The sequence below is a fragment of the Rana temporaria genome, chromosome 3 (genome assembly GCF_905171775.1).
Source record: "Rana temporaria chromosome 3, aRanTem1.1, whole genome shotgun sequence".
Classification (NCBI taxonomy): Eukaryota; Metazoa; Chordata; class Amphibia; order Anura; family Ranidae; genus Rana; species Rana temporaria.
Window position 1 is genome coordinate 415,619,451 of NC_053491.1, and position 15,517 is coordinate 415,634,967.

Sequence of the window (15,517 nt, forward strand, 5' to 3'; positions counted from 1 at the left end):
CTGGGGGGGAGAAGACTGGCTGGTGGTGGTTGTCCTGGGCGGGGGGACCTGCTGCAGGCCACTGGGCCTGGCCTCCTCCTGGCTGCCACTGAGGAGTTTTTGGAATCCCACAGGATGGGCGTGTGCTCAAATTTTTCCAGTAAGGCCTCTATTGCTTCCTTAGTTTGGAGGAGGTCCATTTCCCGGCCTTATTTGCTGATGTGATTTTGGAGTCTAGATTAGCAAAACATAAAACAAATAAAAACTAGATATTACAAAGGCTCAGCGTTGACCTTGATATAATATGTGTCTCTAAATTTATGACCTATATATAATTACAAACACAGTGTCTCTTGTTGTAAAAATTATGGCCAGCTCGGCCGCATTGGTTGTACCAAACATTGATTTGCTACATGCCGACCCTTTGGTAACATTACAGTAAATAATTTTAATCTAGAACCATAAACAATGCTTACAAATGAGAGCATTCATCTAGGCACTCTTTCATGTGTAGATATCCTTCCCCTGAGCATGGATGACATAAAAGACACTTCCTAATGACCTCTGTACAACCAACACTGAACAATACTTTGCCTGATCTGAATACACCATTCAAAAAGATTTAAATGAGGTACAGCATTGTTCACATCTATATTTTGTGAGGTGTCCAAAAGCATTTGGATACCAAAATAACATTGTGGTACTCAAGAGACAGAATAGCTTAAAAAGGGTGCAACCAACATACCAAACCCACATCCCATGGCTCTCCATTTTCTAGGCCTCTGCTGATCCCATTTTGAATTTCCTTACCTTCCTGTCTCTCGCTCCTCGTTTCTCACGCTCGCCTAATTACCGCGTAACCTGCGTAATCACGGCGTGCGCCTTTTATACACTCCGCGTATGTATGAAACGCCGCCCTCGTCACCTTTGCCATGCCCCTAATCAATGTGTTTCGGAAATATGGCGTTAACTGTGTATGTTCTGGAATCGCTCGAATAGTCTCTGCGTAACCTACGTAAACACGTTGTTAGCATTCTCTACACTCCGCGTATGTATGAAACGCCGCCCTCGTCTCCGCCCATGGCGGAACATTTCCTCTTTTCCCCGCCCATAATCTCTGTGGGAAGGAAAGATGGCGATGTCACACGAGCGGGCACGATGCTCTCAGGCCACAAGTGAAGGGACAGAGGCAGGGACGTCCCGATCCAGGCAAAGAAGATACAAAGCCACTAATATGGGGTTCGACGAAATGGTGGAGTTAGTTTCCATCATGCGGAGGAAGGACTATGATGGTGAATTAGGGCCATACAAGACCCCTAACCGCCGAAAGGCACACATTATGGACAAGGTGGCGAGGAGAATGCAGGAGATGTTTTGGGTCACCAGGTCCAAAGAACAGCTCCGAAAACGCTGTCCGACTTAAAATTGAGGGAGCCACATCAGATGAAGAAGATCCTTAAAATTCTGCGTAAAAGTAAGTTAATATTTTTGGGGTTGGGGATTGTCTGCAAGAATGTGTTGACATGTATATTTCAACATCTGCCTCCTTGGCCTGCTTGTAGTTTTGAAGACATGTTGAAATGTAATGTTTTCTACGAAAATACCTACCTTTTGAAAATAGTGTTCTTAGTAAACCGCGTAACATCACATCGTTTCTCATAAATGCGAGGTTATTCCAGGAACAACACACCTGGACATGGCTCACTGGCCAAAAACTTGGTTGGCAAACATTGTGTAAAAGCTAGTTTAGAAAAATCAAATTAAGAGAATGTGAAAGGCAAACAGGATTCATTCTCAACACTGATAATAAAGCAGATGTTTTCCCATCTGCAATGCAGAGCACCTGTGTCTCCAAAATAAATGTCAATTTTTTGGTAGGGTCTCCCAGAAATAAAGTTTAGGGGGGACATCCATGTGTGTCACTTTGCTAAAAAGGGGCAGGATCATAGCTTGGCATAGAAGTCTGTCAAAAATGTATGTTTGGTGAAAGTAAAAAAAATAAAATGAAAGCCTCTTCTAAGCAATGTATGCGATTTCTGCTCTCCAATATCTGTGTGCTGATGAGTATACCTTTTGTTTTGTGTTATTTAGGGGAAAGAAGACGCCAGCATTTGGAGGAGGCAGAGAGGGCCAGACAAGGCCAAAATCTTCCATCTCGCCATGTGGAGGAGGAGGAGGATGTGGAAGGAGAAGAGGATGTGGAAGGAGAAGAGGATGTGGAAGGAGAAGAGGATGTGGAAGGAGAGGAGGAAGGAAGAAAGGAGGAAGGAAGAGAGGAGGAAGAAGTAATTTTGGATTTAGAAGTTATAGCAGATGAAGGGCAAGTTGAGGAAGAAGAATTTGGCGATTTGGAAGAAGGTGGATTGATGGATGAAGGAGGAGTCGATGATGGGGAAGTGGTTGAAGAAGGAGGAGTCGTGGAAGATGATGGGGAAGTGGTGGAAGAAGGAGGAGTGATAGAAGATGGCGAAGTTGTGGAGGTGAAAAGGAGAAGACCATCAGGTCAGTGTCACCCCAGCTTTATTTGGCAAAACATATGTAGATAGGCCTCATAAAATATTTTAGTTTTGATTGCCCATTTTAATTTTTTTTAGGGGATGAAGATGGTGTTGCAAATTTTTCACGTGCAAGTGCTGCTATAATTATTCAGCAGGTAATGGAGTGCAGCACTGAAATGGACAATATGCGTGAAAGGTTGGTTGTCATGGAACAGAATGTAACAAATGTCCTTTTGGAGTGCAGCACGGAATTGGACAATATGCGGCAAAGAATGATGGTCATCGAAGCAAATTTTAAAAATATTATTGACATGATGGGCCGTGTCAAAGACTGAAACACCCCCCACCCATCCCCCGCCCCCACAACCATTTTTACTTTTTGAATAATGAATACGCCAAAATTTGAAGATGCACACACAGTGTGCCAACATGTGCTATCTGCCATCACAGAATATGTAGTGTCTGTGCTTTGTGGGTCCAACCCCCTCCTCCATCCTCAAGTAGTTGAGAGGAAGGGTTTGCTCCCACAAAACACAGACATTGATCACCCATGATGTCAGATAGCACATGTGGCCATTTGTCTGTTGAACCACTGACATTTGGCGATTTTTCACTGAATGTGTGCATCTTCAAATTTTGGCGTGTTCCAGTGTGAAAGCACACCATGACTGACTGCTGTGAATTCTTATATTTTTCTAATGTTTAAGTTCTTTTGTTTGTCCATTTTGTCATTTTTGGAGACTAAAACGTTTATACCATAAACAATCAAATACTAAACACCCAAAAAAAAATAAAAAAAAAAAAAAATATATATATATATATATATATATATATATATATATATATATATATATATATATATATATAATTATATATCTTAAAAAAGCAAAAATTTAGGTAAGTCTATATTTTACACAAAAATCCAAAACAAATAATATATTTTTTCAGATAAAAAAAAAAAAAAAAACCCCAAAAAAATTGTGACCAAAGAAATAATAACAACCCAAAAAAATATATATTTTATAAAAAAGAGAAAATTATAACAGTTATAAAAATCGAAAATAAATATTTAACAAAAATAAAAATTATTTTATTTGGAAACAAAAGGTCCAAAAAAAATAACTAGTTCTTTTTTTGGAAAAAAAAAACAGCCAAAAAACAGCAAAAAAATGGCGGTAAACACCCCACAAAAAGAAAATTACCTATACTGTATATCTCTATATTTTTAGAGTTTATTGTCCAAAATTTTACTATATTATATATATATATATATATATATATATATATATATATATCTATGTAAAAAAGAAATAAAACTATATTTGATAACCAAAAATGTGAACTTGTTTAAAAATGTATATTCTTGAGAATATTTTTTGTTAAATAAACTAAAAAAAAAAAAAAAAAATATGACTAAAAATATTGTAGACTCCTAAGTCCAAAAGCAGGGAGTCCTTTAAAAAAACATAGGGCCAAATTCTCAAAAGAGATACGCAGGCGGAACTGCTGTTCAGCCTGCGTATCTCTGTGCCTAACTTTGGAAACGATCCTCAAAAGGCTTTTTCCAAAGTAAGGCAGAAGATCTGACATCTGTAAGACACTTAGACCCCATACACACGAGAGAATTTATCCGCGGATACGGTCCAGCGGACCGTTTCCACGGATAAATCCTCTCAAAGATTTCCGCAGATTTCTATGCGATGGAGTGTACACACCATCGCATTGAAATCCGCGCGGAAATCCTCTGGCGATGACGTGTCGCGCCGTCGCCGCGATTATGACGCGGCGACGGCGCGACGCTGTCATATAAGGAATTCCACGCATGCGTCAAATCATTACGACGCGTGCGGGGAATCCCTTTGGACGGATGGATCCGGTAAGTCTGTACAGACGAGCGGATCCATCCGTTGGAATGGATTCCAGCAGATGGATTTGTTGTGCATGTCAGCAAATATCCGATCTGCTGGAATCCATCCCAGAGGAGATTTCTCCGCGGAAACAGATCCGCTGGCGTGTACACACCATAGGATCTATCCGCAAAAACCCATTTGCTGGGATTTATCTGCGGATGGATTCTATCGTGTGTATGGGGCCTTACACTGTCAGATCTTAGGATGCAGTACCGCATCCACCGCTGGGGGCATTTCTCATTGAAATGCCGTTTTGCGTATGCAAATGAGGACTTAAGCAGATCCACAAAGCTTTTAAGCATTGTGGTTTCTGCGTAAGTTCCGATTTGCTTGCGCAAAACTAGGGCTGGTTTTACAATGTGGAAAGTTAGTAACACCATGTAAAAGCACATTCAAGCGACGGCATTTGGTATGCATTCCTGAGGGAGAACTCCACGGCAATTTGTAAAATCAAAACCGGCATGGGTTCCCCCCCAGGAGCATACCAGGCCCTTAGGTCTGGTATGGGTTGTAAGGAGACCCCCCCTATGCCGAAAAATCGACGTAGGGGGTCCCCCTACAATCCATACCAGACCCATATCCAAAGCACGCTACCCGGCCGGCCAGGAAGGGAGTGGGGACGAGCGAGCGCCCCCCCCCCTGAGCCGTACCAGGCCGCATGCCCTCAACATGGGGGGGTTGGGTGCTCTGGGGCAGGGGGGCGCACTGCGGGCCCCCCCACCCCAGAGCACCCTGTCCCCATGTTGATGAGGACAGGACCTCTTCCCGACAACCCTGGCCGTTGGTTGTCGGGGTCTGCGGGCGGGGGCTTATCGGAATCTGGGAGTCCCCTCAAATAAGGGGGCCCCCAGATACCGGCCCCCCACCCTAAGTGAATGGATATGGGGTACATCGTACCCCAACCCATTCACCTGGAGGCAAAGTGATAGTTATTAAACACACAACACAAGGGTTTTTAAAATCATTTATTAGTCTGCTCCGGAGGCCCCCCCTGTCTTCTTTAGCTCTAATACCAGGGGGGCTTCTTCTTCCACTCTCCGGGGGGGTCTTCTCCGCTCTCCGGGGGGTCTTCTTCTTCCGCTCTCCAGGGGGGTCTTCTCCGCTCTCCGGGGGTCTTCTTCTATCTTCGCCGCTCTCCGCTGTTGACTCGGCGCACCCCGGTTCTTCTCCAGCTGTCCGGTGCCTTCTTCTTCAGCGCTGGCTGCCTGCTATCTTCGTGTGTTAGCTCAATTACTAGCAGGCAGCCAGCGCGGTCTTCTGTGACATCATCTTCTTCTCTTCTCTTCTTCTCCCTTCTTCCGATGTTGACCCGACGCCTCTTCTCACTGCAATGATGGAAGCGCGCCTTGCATCCCATTTATATAGGCCTCACCGTCCCATCATGCTCCGGTAGGTACCCACGTGGTGAAGAAGAAGGCACCGGACAGCTGGAGAAGAACCGGGGTGCGCCGAGTCAACAGCGGAGAGCGGCGAAGATAGAAGAAGACCCCCGGAGAGCGGAGAAGACCCCCCCGGAGAGCGGAAGAAGAAGCCCCCCCCGGAGAGCGGAACAAGAAGCCCCCCCGGAGAGCGGAAGAAGAAGCCCCCCCCGGAGAGCGGAAGAAGAAGCCCCCCCTGGTATTAGAGCTAAGGAAGACAGGGGGGCCTCCGGAGCAGACTAATAAATGATTTTAAAAACCCTTGTGTTGTGTGTTTAATAACTATCACTTTGCCTCCAGGTGAATGGGTTGGGGTACGATGTACCCCATATCCATTCACTTAGGGTGGGGGGCTGGTATCTGGGGGCCCCCTTATTTTGAGGGGACTCCCAGATTCCGATAAGCCCCCGCCCGCAGACCCCGACAACCAACGGCCAGGGTTGTCGGGAAGAGGTCCTGTCCTCATCAACATGGGGACAGGGTGCTCTGGGGTGGGGGGGCCCGCAGTGCGCCCCCCTGCCCCAGAGCAGCCAACCCCCCATGTTGAGGGCATGCGGCCTGGTACGGCTCAGGAGGGGGGGGGCGCTTGCTCGTCCCCACTCCCATTCCTGGCCGGCCGGTTAGCGTGCTTTGGATACGGGTCTGGTATGGATTGTAGGGGGACCCCCTACGTCGAATTTTCGGCATGGGGGGGGTCTCCTTACAACCCATACCAGACCTAAGGGCCTGGTATGCTCCTGGGGGGGGAACCCATGCCGGTTTTTTATATGAAAATTGGCATGGAGTTCTCCCTCTCAAGAATGCATGCCGAGCGATGCTGTCAATTTTTTTTTTTTTTCCGGCGCGTATTTTTTTTTTCACCCGTCGCAACTTTATTGTCCCGTCGCAATCCACAAAGCCCGGCGTAAATTACGTTTGCGCGCTGCACGTTGGGAAAATTACGTCACACGCATGCGCAGTACGGCCGGCGCGGGAGCGCGCCTCATTTAAATTGTAATCGCCCCCCGGAGAGGAGGACCGCCTTGCGACGGAGGCACTTAAGTTACACGGCGTGTAATTTCTAGGTAAGTGCTTTGAAGATCGGGCACTTAGGTAGAAATTTAACGCCTGTGTAACTTAACTGCTGAAAGTTAAGTTAGGCTACGTTTTTGGGAATTTGGCCCATACTTTTTTGTGTGGTCATGAACAAGCAGAAAATAAAAAGCTTGACCTCAAAATTGGAAAATGGAGTGGCTTCTTATTTCTAGAGTCAATACCCAGTTTGGAGATGAGTGAATCTTGTGCAATTGTGGTGATTTAATAAAACTAGAGAACTACATGTGTCAATAGAAGTGCAATAGTTAGTTTGAAAACCAGGAAGACAGATAAAAAGAGAAAAAGCATTAATGACAAACAACTGTATAAAGTCCAATGGTCTAATTATTTATTAGTTCTGTGAATATTTCTTTCTTTTGGGGGCCGAATTAGAAAGAAATATGATCTGGCATAGCAATGGCCCCCCGACCCATGAAGTACTCAACATATTTGTCGCGTACCTCACAAGCTGATTGGGTGGCCAAGCCAGCGCGACCAGTGTCCAGCCCGGGAAGGGGATCTGAGGGTAGTCTTGCCTCAGAACCGATGTCAGGTAGGTACGTCTGGGAGTGCCTGCGTAAAAAGTTGTGCAAAATGCAGCAGGCAAATACAACGGTGTTCAATTTATATTCCGCCAAGTGTATCGCTGTCCTGAACAGGCGGAACCGGTTGGTGAGTATCCCAAAGGCATTCTCGACTACCCTCCGAGCCCTGGCCAACCGATAATGAAACACCCTCCTCTCTGAGGTGAGGGTCCTCTGGGGAAAAGGCCGCATGAGGTGAGGACCAAGCCCGAAAGCCTCGTCCGCTAGGAACACAAACAGAAGTCCTTCCACATTATCTTCATCTGGTGGCAGTGCCAGACCACCAGCTTGGAGACGATCATAGAAATCAGTCCGTGCGAACACTCCCCCATCAGACAGCCGGCCGTTCTTCCCCACGTCCACATATAGAACCTCATACTGTGCCGACACCACTGCAATCAACACAATACTATGATAACCCTTGTAGTTATAATAGTAGGACCCCGAGTGGGGTGGGGGCACTATGCGGACGTGTTTCCCATCTATTGCTCCACCGCAGTTCGGGAAATCCCACCGCTGGGCAAATTGGGAAGCCACAGACTGCCATTCCTGTGGTGTGGAGGGTAGCTGTGGGGACAAACAAATAAAGAAATTTAGTACTTTGGCACATAAACATTGAAAACATAATCCTACAAGCATCCTTGTGCTACTTCACAGTATTAAAATTGCATTTCCAAAATGTGCAGGGAGAATTTGGGTAATGAAATATATAGGCCACTTAATTAAGAGACTCCACAGCCCTCTGATGGGGACTAAAAAAGATTTAAGGGGGGGGGGGGGTTGGAACAGAAAAACCAAAAAGTCCTGTTTTAAAAATTGGCAAGGTGGGTTTGTCACTAGGATAGCATGCTGGACAGGTTAATGTTGGGTAATGGACAAATATGCAGGTAGGCCAAGAATAAAACATGTAAAGCTTATATCAACATGCATAGGGAGAAAAGGTAACGTTAGTTAAACACACAACATATCTGGGAAATAAAATAAATAGTTAGTTGCCCACATTATTAAAGACAGATTGTGAGGTTAAAATGAGGAAACTGACCTTAATATACTCCTCCTGCAGAACTTTGATGATGGCAGCACACGTGTCCAGTATGATGACCCCAAGCGCCTGCGGAGAGATGCCTGTCGAGAACTTGAGGTCCTGCAGGCTCCTCCCAGTCGCCAGGTACCGCAACGTGGCAATAAGCCTCTGCTCGGCCGTGATGGCTTGGCGCATCACAGTGTCCTGCCTCGTGATATAGGGGACAGAAGATCCAGCAGACGGTTGAATACGGGGTCCGTCATGCGGAGAAAGTTCCTATAGTCATTAGGATTATTCTCCTGGAGTTCCCTAAGCAGAGGCATATGAGAAAACTGGTCACGCTGGCGCAACCAATTCTTGGTCCAGAAACGCCTCCGCCCCCTGTTTCTGGCCAAAGTACTGGAATGATGAGCATATCCAGAAGCCATCCCATAAACAGCACCAACTCGCGAAAATTGACGCTGCTGCTCCGTCATGGCTTCAAACCGGCCGGCTGGTCAGTCAAGAACACACTCCAACAGAAAGCACTCGCAAATCCAGCACTACCTGCGAAGAACGCGTGACAAACAGATACGAGCGTACAGGACGCAACTGCAAAAGCAGAAACAACCTGCAAGCCTATAGCCGAATGACAACTACGATTCTGCAAGCACACGCACTGAACCCGTGAATACAACCTGGAAAAGCGTGGAGACCGAAAAGCGCGAATCGGCTCTAACCAAACCTTCACTAACACGAGCAAACCCGTAACTAGCAAAAGAGGAACAGAGGGCGGCGCCATTGATTTTGGTCTTCCCCTTTATAGTGACGTCGTACGTGGTTTACGTGCACGCGTTCCGGTACGACGGGAATTTGATCCGCTGGTGTGTACAAGCCAGCGGACCAAAAGACAAAGCAGCCTTGTTCGCCGGAAACTGTCCGTCAGACAGTTTACAGCGGACAGATCCGGTCGTGAGGCAGCCTTAGGCAGCTCCAAGTATGGAATGTCCATAGCTTTTCAAAAAGCATGCAGGTCCTCAGGGACTCTTAATATGGCTGTGTGACCTTGATTAGTCGCTTGTAGCCCAAATGGGAATTTCCATCTGTATATGATACCACTATTGTGCAACTTGTCAAGTAAGGGTCTCAAGTCTCTCCTGTTTTGGAGGGTGATGTTAGACAGGTCTTGGAAGAAAGAGATAGTTTGTTTGACCCTCGAACAAGTATTTCGACCGCAGTTTGGCGTTTCTCAGTATATTTTCTTTAAGCTGAAAGTCATCAATATGACAAATGATGTCCCAGGGGGGGTCGGTTGTCTTCCCCCTGATTCTAAGTGCCCTGTGAATGCGCTCTATCTTGATAACCGTGAGCGGGGGGCGTCCCAGTAAGTTATTAAGTATCCCAGTCACTGTCGGAGAAAGCTGGTCCATTTCTACAGACTCGGGAAGTCCCCTTATTCTCAAATTGTGACGTCTGCTGCGATTTTCCAAATCCTCAATTTGGCGGTGTAAATCCCTGAGATGTGAGGTATTAGCATCTGTTTTGCGGTTTACATGCCGCAGCGCTGCTCCTTGTTGCGCAGTTGTTTTTTCAATCTCCATCACTCTAGCTGTAACTGCGCGTAGGTCCACTCTTAGCTCCGCAATAGCAGCTGTGAGAGTGTTTTTAATATCAGCTGCGACAGAGTGGAGATCATTTAGGCTGGGTCCCTGTGCTAGATCAGCCGTATACCGTGAATCCCGATCATTGTACCGGGGAGCCGGGCCGTCACTGGCAATAAGTGTGCCATTAGCGTCAATGGGGAATCCCTGTAGGTCAGCCATTGCGGGCCCGGGTTAACAGTCCAAAGGGCTATATCTCAGCCAAAAATCTCTGGAAATCGTATTAAATGTTTCCCGGTGGTTATGGGGTACCGAGCCGTGAAGTCTGAATGTTCGGTCCTCTTACCGGTGCCAGTAAGCCAGATATCAGAATCGTCTGGACTATATGCAATATTTTCTTGGTCCTGGTGCAGTAGATTGGCAAAACAATCTCTAAATGTTAAAATTAAATGTCAGTGGCTGAATTAATATATTGTTTCTTCAGTAAATACAGGTGTCATGTTTTTTTGTCATTTTAAAAATTAACATAAGAACATTTGCCAAAAAATATGATTTGTGGTGTAATGTCTTCAGTATTATGATCGAATTACATTTGTTTATCTGTTTATAGCAAAGTGTATAATAAGTGTATAATAAAAAAAATTGTTTACTTTACCTGACTGTTATCAATTTCCTCCAATGTCCCATCCTCCTCATCTCCAGAATTGGTTGCACTCACACTACTGTCCAAACTAGATACAGAGGCTCTGGGTTCTTCTTGTTCCGTCAGAAAGCGTAAACTTTCAAAGTACCACAGATAGCATGTACACTTGGTCTGCACCAGCACCAGATTTTTTGGAATCGTGTATTTTATTTAATTATTTTTTCAATATACGCAATTTTTTTGCTTTACATAGGCTACATCTGCTTTAGAATACACAACAGTGCATAGTTCTGTCAATTTGCTATACGCTTAATTGCGTTTCTGCCTGTCTGAGTACTCTTTAGAGTGTACTTTCCATAAACAAAGTTCTCTATACATGTCTATGAATTGGGGAAGGAAGTGTGGGGATGTAAATTTGTCTACCATTGCTCCTGTAATAAAAAACAATACATCATGTTTTAGTTAACAAACTACACCAAAATATTAATATCATATAACTATTGTACTGGTCTGCTTACCTCAAGTTGTAACGAATCTTCTGTATTTTGGTCCGTGTAATCGTTCGTGTGTTTGCTCGTTCCTCTCCTCAGAAAAATCTTACGTGACAACGTTCTGTGTGCCGGGTCAGAGTGTACCGCAGTGCAATATGGGAGTTTGAAAGCTCCACCCTTCTTCATTCGGCGCCATCTTTAGCAACAGAACGATGTCTGAAGAGAAGGAGCATGCCCTTTCTAAAAAAATTTGGCTGGAAAGTTTTAAAAAAAGGCAACACCTATGTCCCTGGAAGAAATGAAAACTATGGTGAAGATTTTGGAGAAAAATGACTATGATGGGAGACACAAAAACTACCCCAGGCCTAATAGAAGAAAAGATGACATCATGGAGAAGGTTATCCATGTGTTTGGGAAGAAGTATGGTGTGGACCGTACAAAGGACCAGCTGCGCAAGAGATGGTCTGACTTGAAACATAGGGAGGAAGCACAGTTGTATAAAATACATAAATTGATCCAAAAAGGTAATTAACAATACTTTATGCCATTTCTGCTCTCAGCTAGGCATGCAATCCATGTAGTCTGCCTGCAATGTCTTCATCTATGGAAACTATATTATTTAACATGCATACAATTTTTTTAATTTTATTTTTGTTTCTTTTTTTTTTTTTTTTCAAATGTTTTTTTTTTTTTTTTTTTGTTTCTTTTAAACATAGAAAAACCCAAGAAAGCATTTAGGAACAGCACTGTGACAACAGAACTGGATATTATTATGGTTGATGACACATCTCCAGTTACCGAAAAAGGACCTGATGATGCTGAACCAGGCCAAAGTATTACAGACATTGAAGCAGACCAGGCACAGCATTCCTGTGAAACCATCACAAGCAGCACAGGTAAGCCAGTACACATAGGGCTAGATTCACGTAGATCAGCGGATCTTTAGATCCGCTCGATCAATCTGTTTTAAGATACGATGCCGCAAGTTTGAGAGGCAAGTGGGTAATTCACAAACCACTTACCTCCAAACTTGCGGCGGCGGATCGTAAAACCCCCGGCGGAATTCAAATTCCACGGCTAGGGGGAGTGTACTATTTAAATCAGGTGCGTTCCCTCGCCGATTTAAATGAGCATGCGCCGTCCGCGAAATTTCCCGGCGTGCATTGCTCCCACTGACGTCGCTAGGACGTCAGTGGTTTCGACGTGAGTGTAACTTGCGACGCGCGGGTTTCTGAATCGGCGTACGCAAACGACGTAAAAAAATTCAAACTCGACGCGGGAATGACGGCTATACTTAACATTGGCTGCGCCTCATAGAAGCAGGGGTAAGTTATACGCCGGGAAAACGCTACGGAAACGTCGTTACACTGCGTCGGGTCCGCGACGTTCGTGAATTCGCGTATCTCGCTGATTTACATATTATTCAGCGTAATTCAGCGGGAACGCCCCCCGCGCCATTTCAAATTGAAAATAGATCCAACGGTGTAACACAGTGTAGACACTGTCGGATCTTAGCCATATCTATGCGTAACTGATTCTATGAATCAGGCGCATAGATACGACCAGTGTAAGTCAGAGTATACGATGGTGTATCTGTAGATACACCGTCGTATCTCTTTGTGAATCTGGCCCATACACATTAACTTCAACTTAATTTTAACACATTCCCCTGATTTATTTATTTTATTGTCTTCAAAACAGCACATCATCTGTCTGTGGAACAGGATTTAAATACAGTCACTGCCCAAAGATGTTACTGACTCTGTTGAAGTGCTCCTCAGAGTTGGAGAAATGCTCATCTGAATTAGAAAAAGTCAAAGATCACCTTGACCCTCTGTCCAAAACCAATTTCTGGTTGTTCTTAACACAGCTAAACTAAAATTTAAGATGTGTCACTTTGGTCCATGTCCGTTGTTTATTTTTTTTGGTTTAGTTAATTGTTTGCAGAAATTTGCACAAAAGTTCTGCTATTTTTACTATTGATGACAATCACTTTATTATTGTTCGTGACTCATGCACATTTAAAAGTCAGGCCTGGCATGGAAAACATGGTTGGAGCAAAGTTGTTCTTGAGATTTGAGCAGGCAGTCACTTTTACTTATAGTTCACTTATATTGTGTTCTTGTACACAATATATTGTATGTGGACATGCACTTATAGTATGGGTGACTGACATCACAAACCTCAAGGACAATTTCAGCCATGTTTATCTGCGGCCAAAAACTACTGATATTTTTTGGACAAAAAATGTAAGCGTTGAAAACCATGAGAGATAATTGTATAAGAACAAAAAAAAAAAGGGAAAACAAATATTGAACAGGATTTCTTTATTTTTGTCTAAAAAAAAAAAAAACATTTTGCAATAAAGTTTTAATATTGCATATTTTGTGTAGTGAATTCTTTAACACACATAAAGGTATATCACAATGAAGAGGTTGCAGGTTATATAGTTGGTGAAGGTGGTGACCTTTGACGTGAACGTTCTTTGATGGCGAATATTTAGCCTTCTGGGTTATAGTGTTTTCAAACATGCGCAGTAGCAAGCAATCATTTTTTTTTGGATGAATAATGTATTAACCTTACAATTTATCGTTTCGGCCGTCAAAATTCTTCCAAACTTGCCATTTCGTTTTTTTTCCACAAAAACATCACAAACGATTAATGATTTGTGCCCATTAACTTGCCGAAAAACGAACGAAGTGTCTCCATGAGCGATTTTCACCCAAATTTTTCGTCTAGTGTATGGGCCAGCATTAGTGTTAGAATGCTTCACTGCTTTTGCAACCTGTTTATTCTGCTCTAATGAGTGTCTGCAATATCGCTTCTCGGCCTTTTGGCTAAGATCAAGTGTAGTATCTGTTCTTATCAGTCTTCAGAGGAGAGCTGAAGCACCTCCTACATGGGGAGGGTGGATGCAATCCAATGTTGTCATTGCACCTGGAAGGATGGTTTCAGCAGGGAATACGCCGTACTGCCCAACAGATACTGAGGGCCGGCCCATGGTTGCGTCTGAGCCATCTGGAAGGGTGCTCCTGGTGGGGATGGGTGGCTGCACTTGGTCAAGGTCTTTTTGCCGAGTTCCAGTCCGACCTTCTGGCTGGTGTAAGTGCTGTCCCTGTCAGCGAACCGGTGGGAGGAGCTGGTAATGCCCTGTGATGAGTCGCGGTAGAACCATGCAAATCCGCCAGGTTGATGGGGGGTCTGGAAGGGCTAGTATTGGCGGAGGCTTCTACTGGAGTTCTCCCTAAGAAAACCTTGAAGGGTTCTCTAGCTGGCAGGGGTGGAGGGCTGCACTGGCCGGTCGGGGGGTTGGAAATGGAACAGAAAAGCCTATGGTGCATGTGCCCCTGGAGTGGCAGTCCAGGGGTATCTGAGAATCACTGTGAGTGAGGGTCACTTTGATTTAAAGATACCACGGTCACTGCACCAGCAACACGCTTTTTTTTAGCACCTGCCTCCTGGGCCGGGCCTTTTGGCTAGGACCGGATGAATTTTTTATTCCTGACCGGAGGGCCTGGTCATTGTAGAACACAATGACCACTTCTTTCACTCTCCTCTCCACTATTCCTTTCCCCCCACTTTATTTTATTTAAGCCTGTGTTTGTCACGTTTTTGTCTTATTTTTGTTTGTGCACGTTATTTGTTCACTGTGTGACTATTAGGGTACCGGTCCTCGGGCCATCCCTGAACATCTTGGGAGTGGGTGGTCATGGCCTTCTGGCTTAGTTCACCTGCTCTCATGGGGTCTCCCTTCGGGGGAGCCCCACCTAGTACTGGGAGGGTTCTGTTTCGGCAGTCCCTCCGAGGAAGTTGGGTCCGCGTTGGCTTCAGCTGCTCGGACCACAGTACCTTAGTCCCCGTCTGGAGCCTAACGCCCCGGGGGATCAGGGTTTTGGGTCCTTTTCACAGGAGGACACTTGACGTTGCACCCATCGCACGTTTTTGTGACCACTCTTTATGTGTGTGCACATTTTTTCTGCACCGGTGAAGTTTTTGGGTGTGTTTCACACGCCATAGGCTTTCAAAAAAAAAATAAAAAATTAGTGTCTGAACATACCCAGCATTTTTAACCACTGACTAAGCACATTTTTTTACTGGCAACTAAAAAATTATACATCTCCTATTAAAACCAAAGACAAACCCATATTTAAACCGTATAAACAGCAATATGGAAACAGTGACAATACGAATAACGAGTAATTTGCCTGATTCACACCTAAAAAGTCAACACAAACATGACAAATTATCAGTCCTTGATATTTACAGACAGTTGTAAAAAAAATCACAGATTTTTACATACTGTACATAAACTTACG

At 44.7% G+C, this 15,517-nt stretch overlaps 1 pseudogene; it reads left to right on the top strand.

Moving 5' to 3' along the window:
- Window positions 1–14,018: 14,018 nt before the first annotated feature.
- LOC120933918 lies at window positions 14,019–14,125 on the top strand (annotated as a pseudogene).
- Window positions 14,126–15,517: the final 1,392 nt, after the last annotated feature.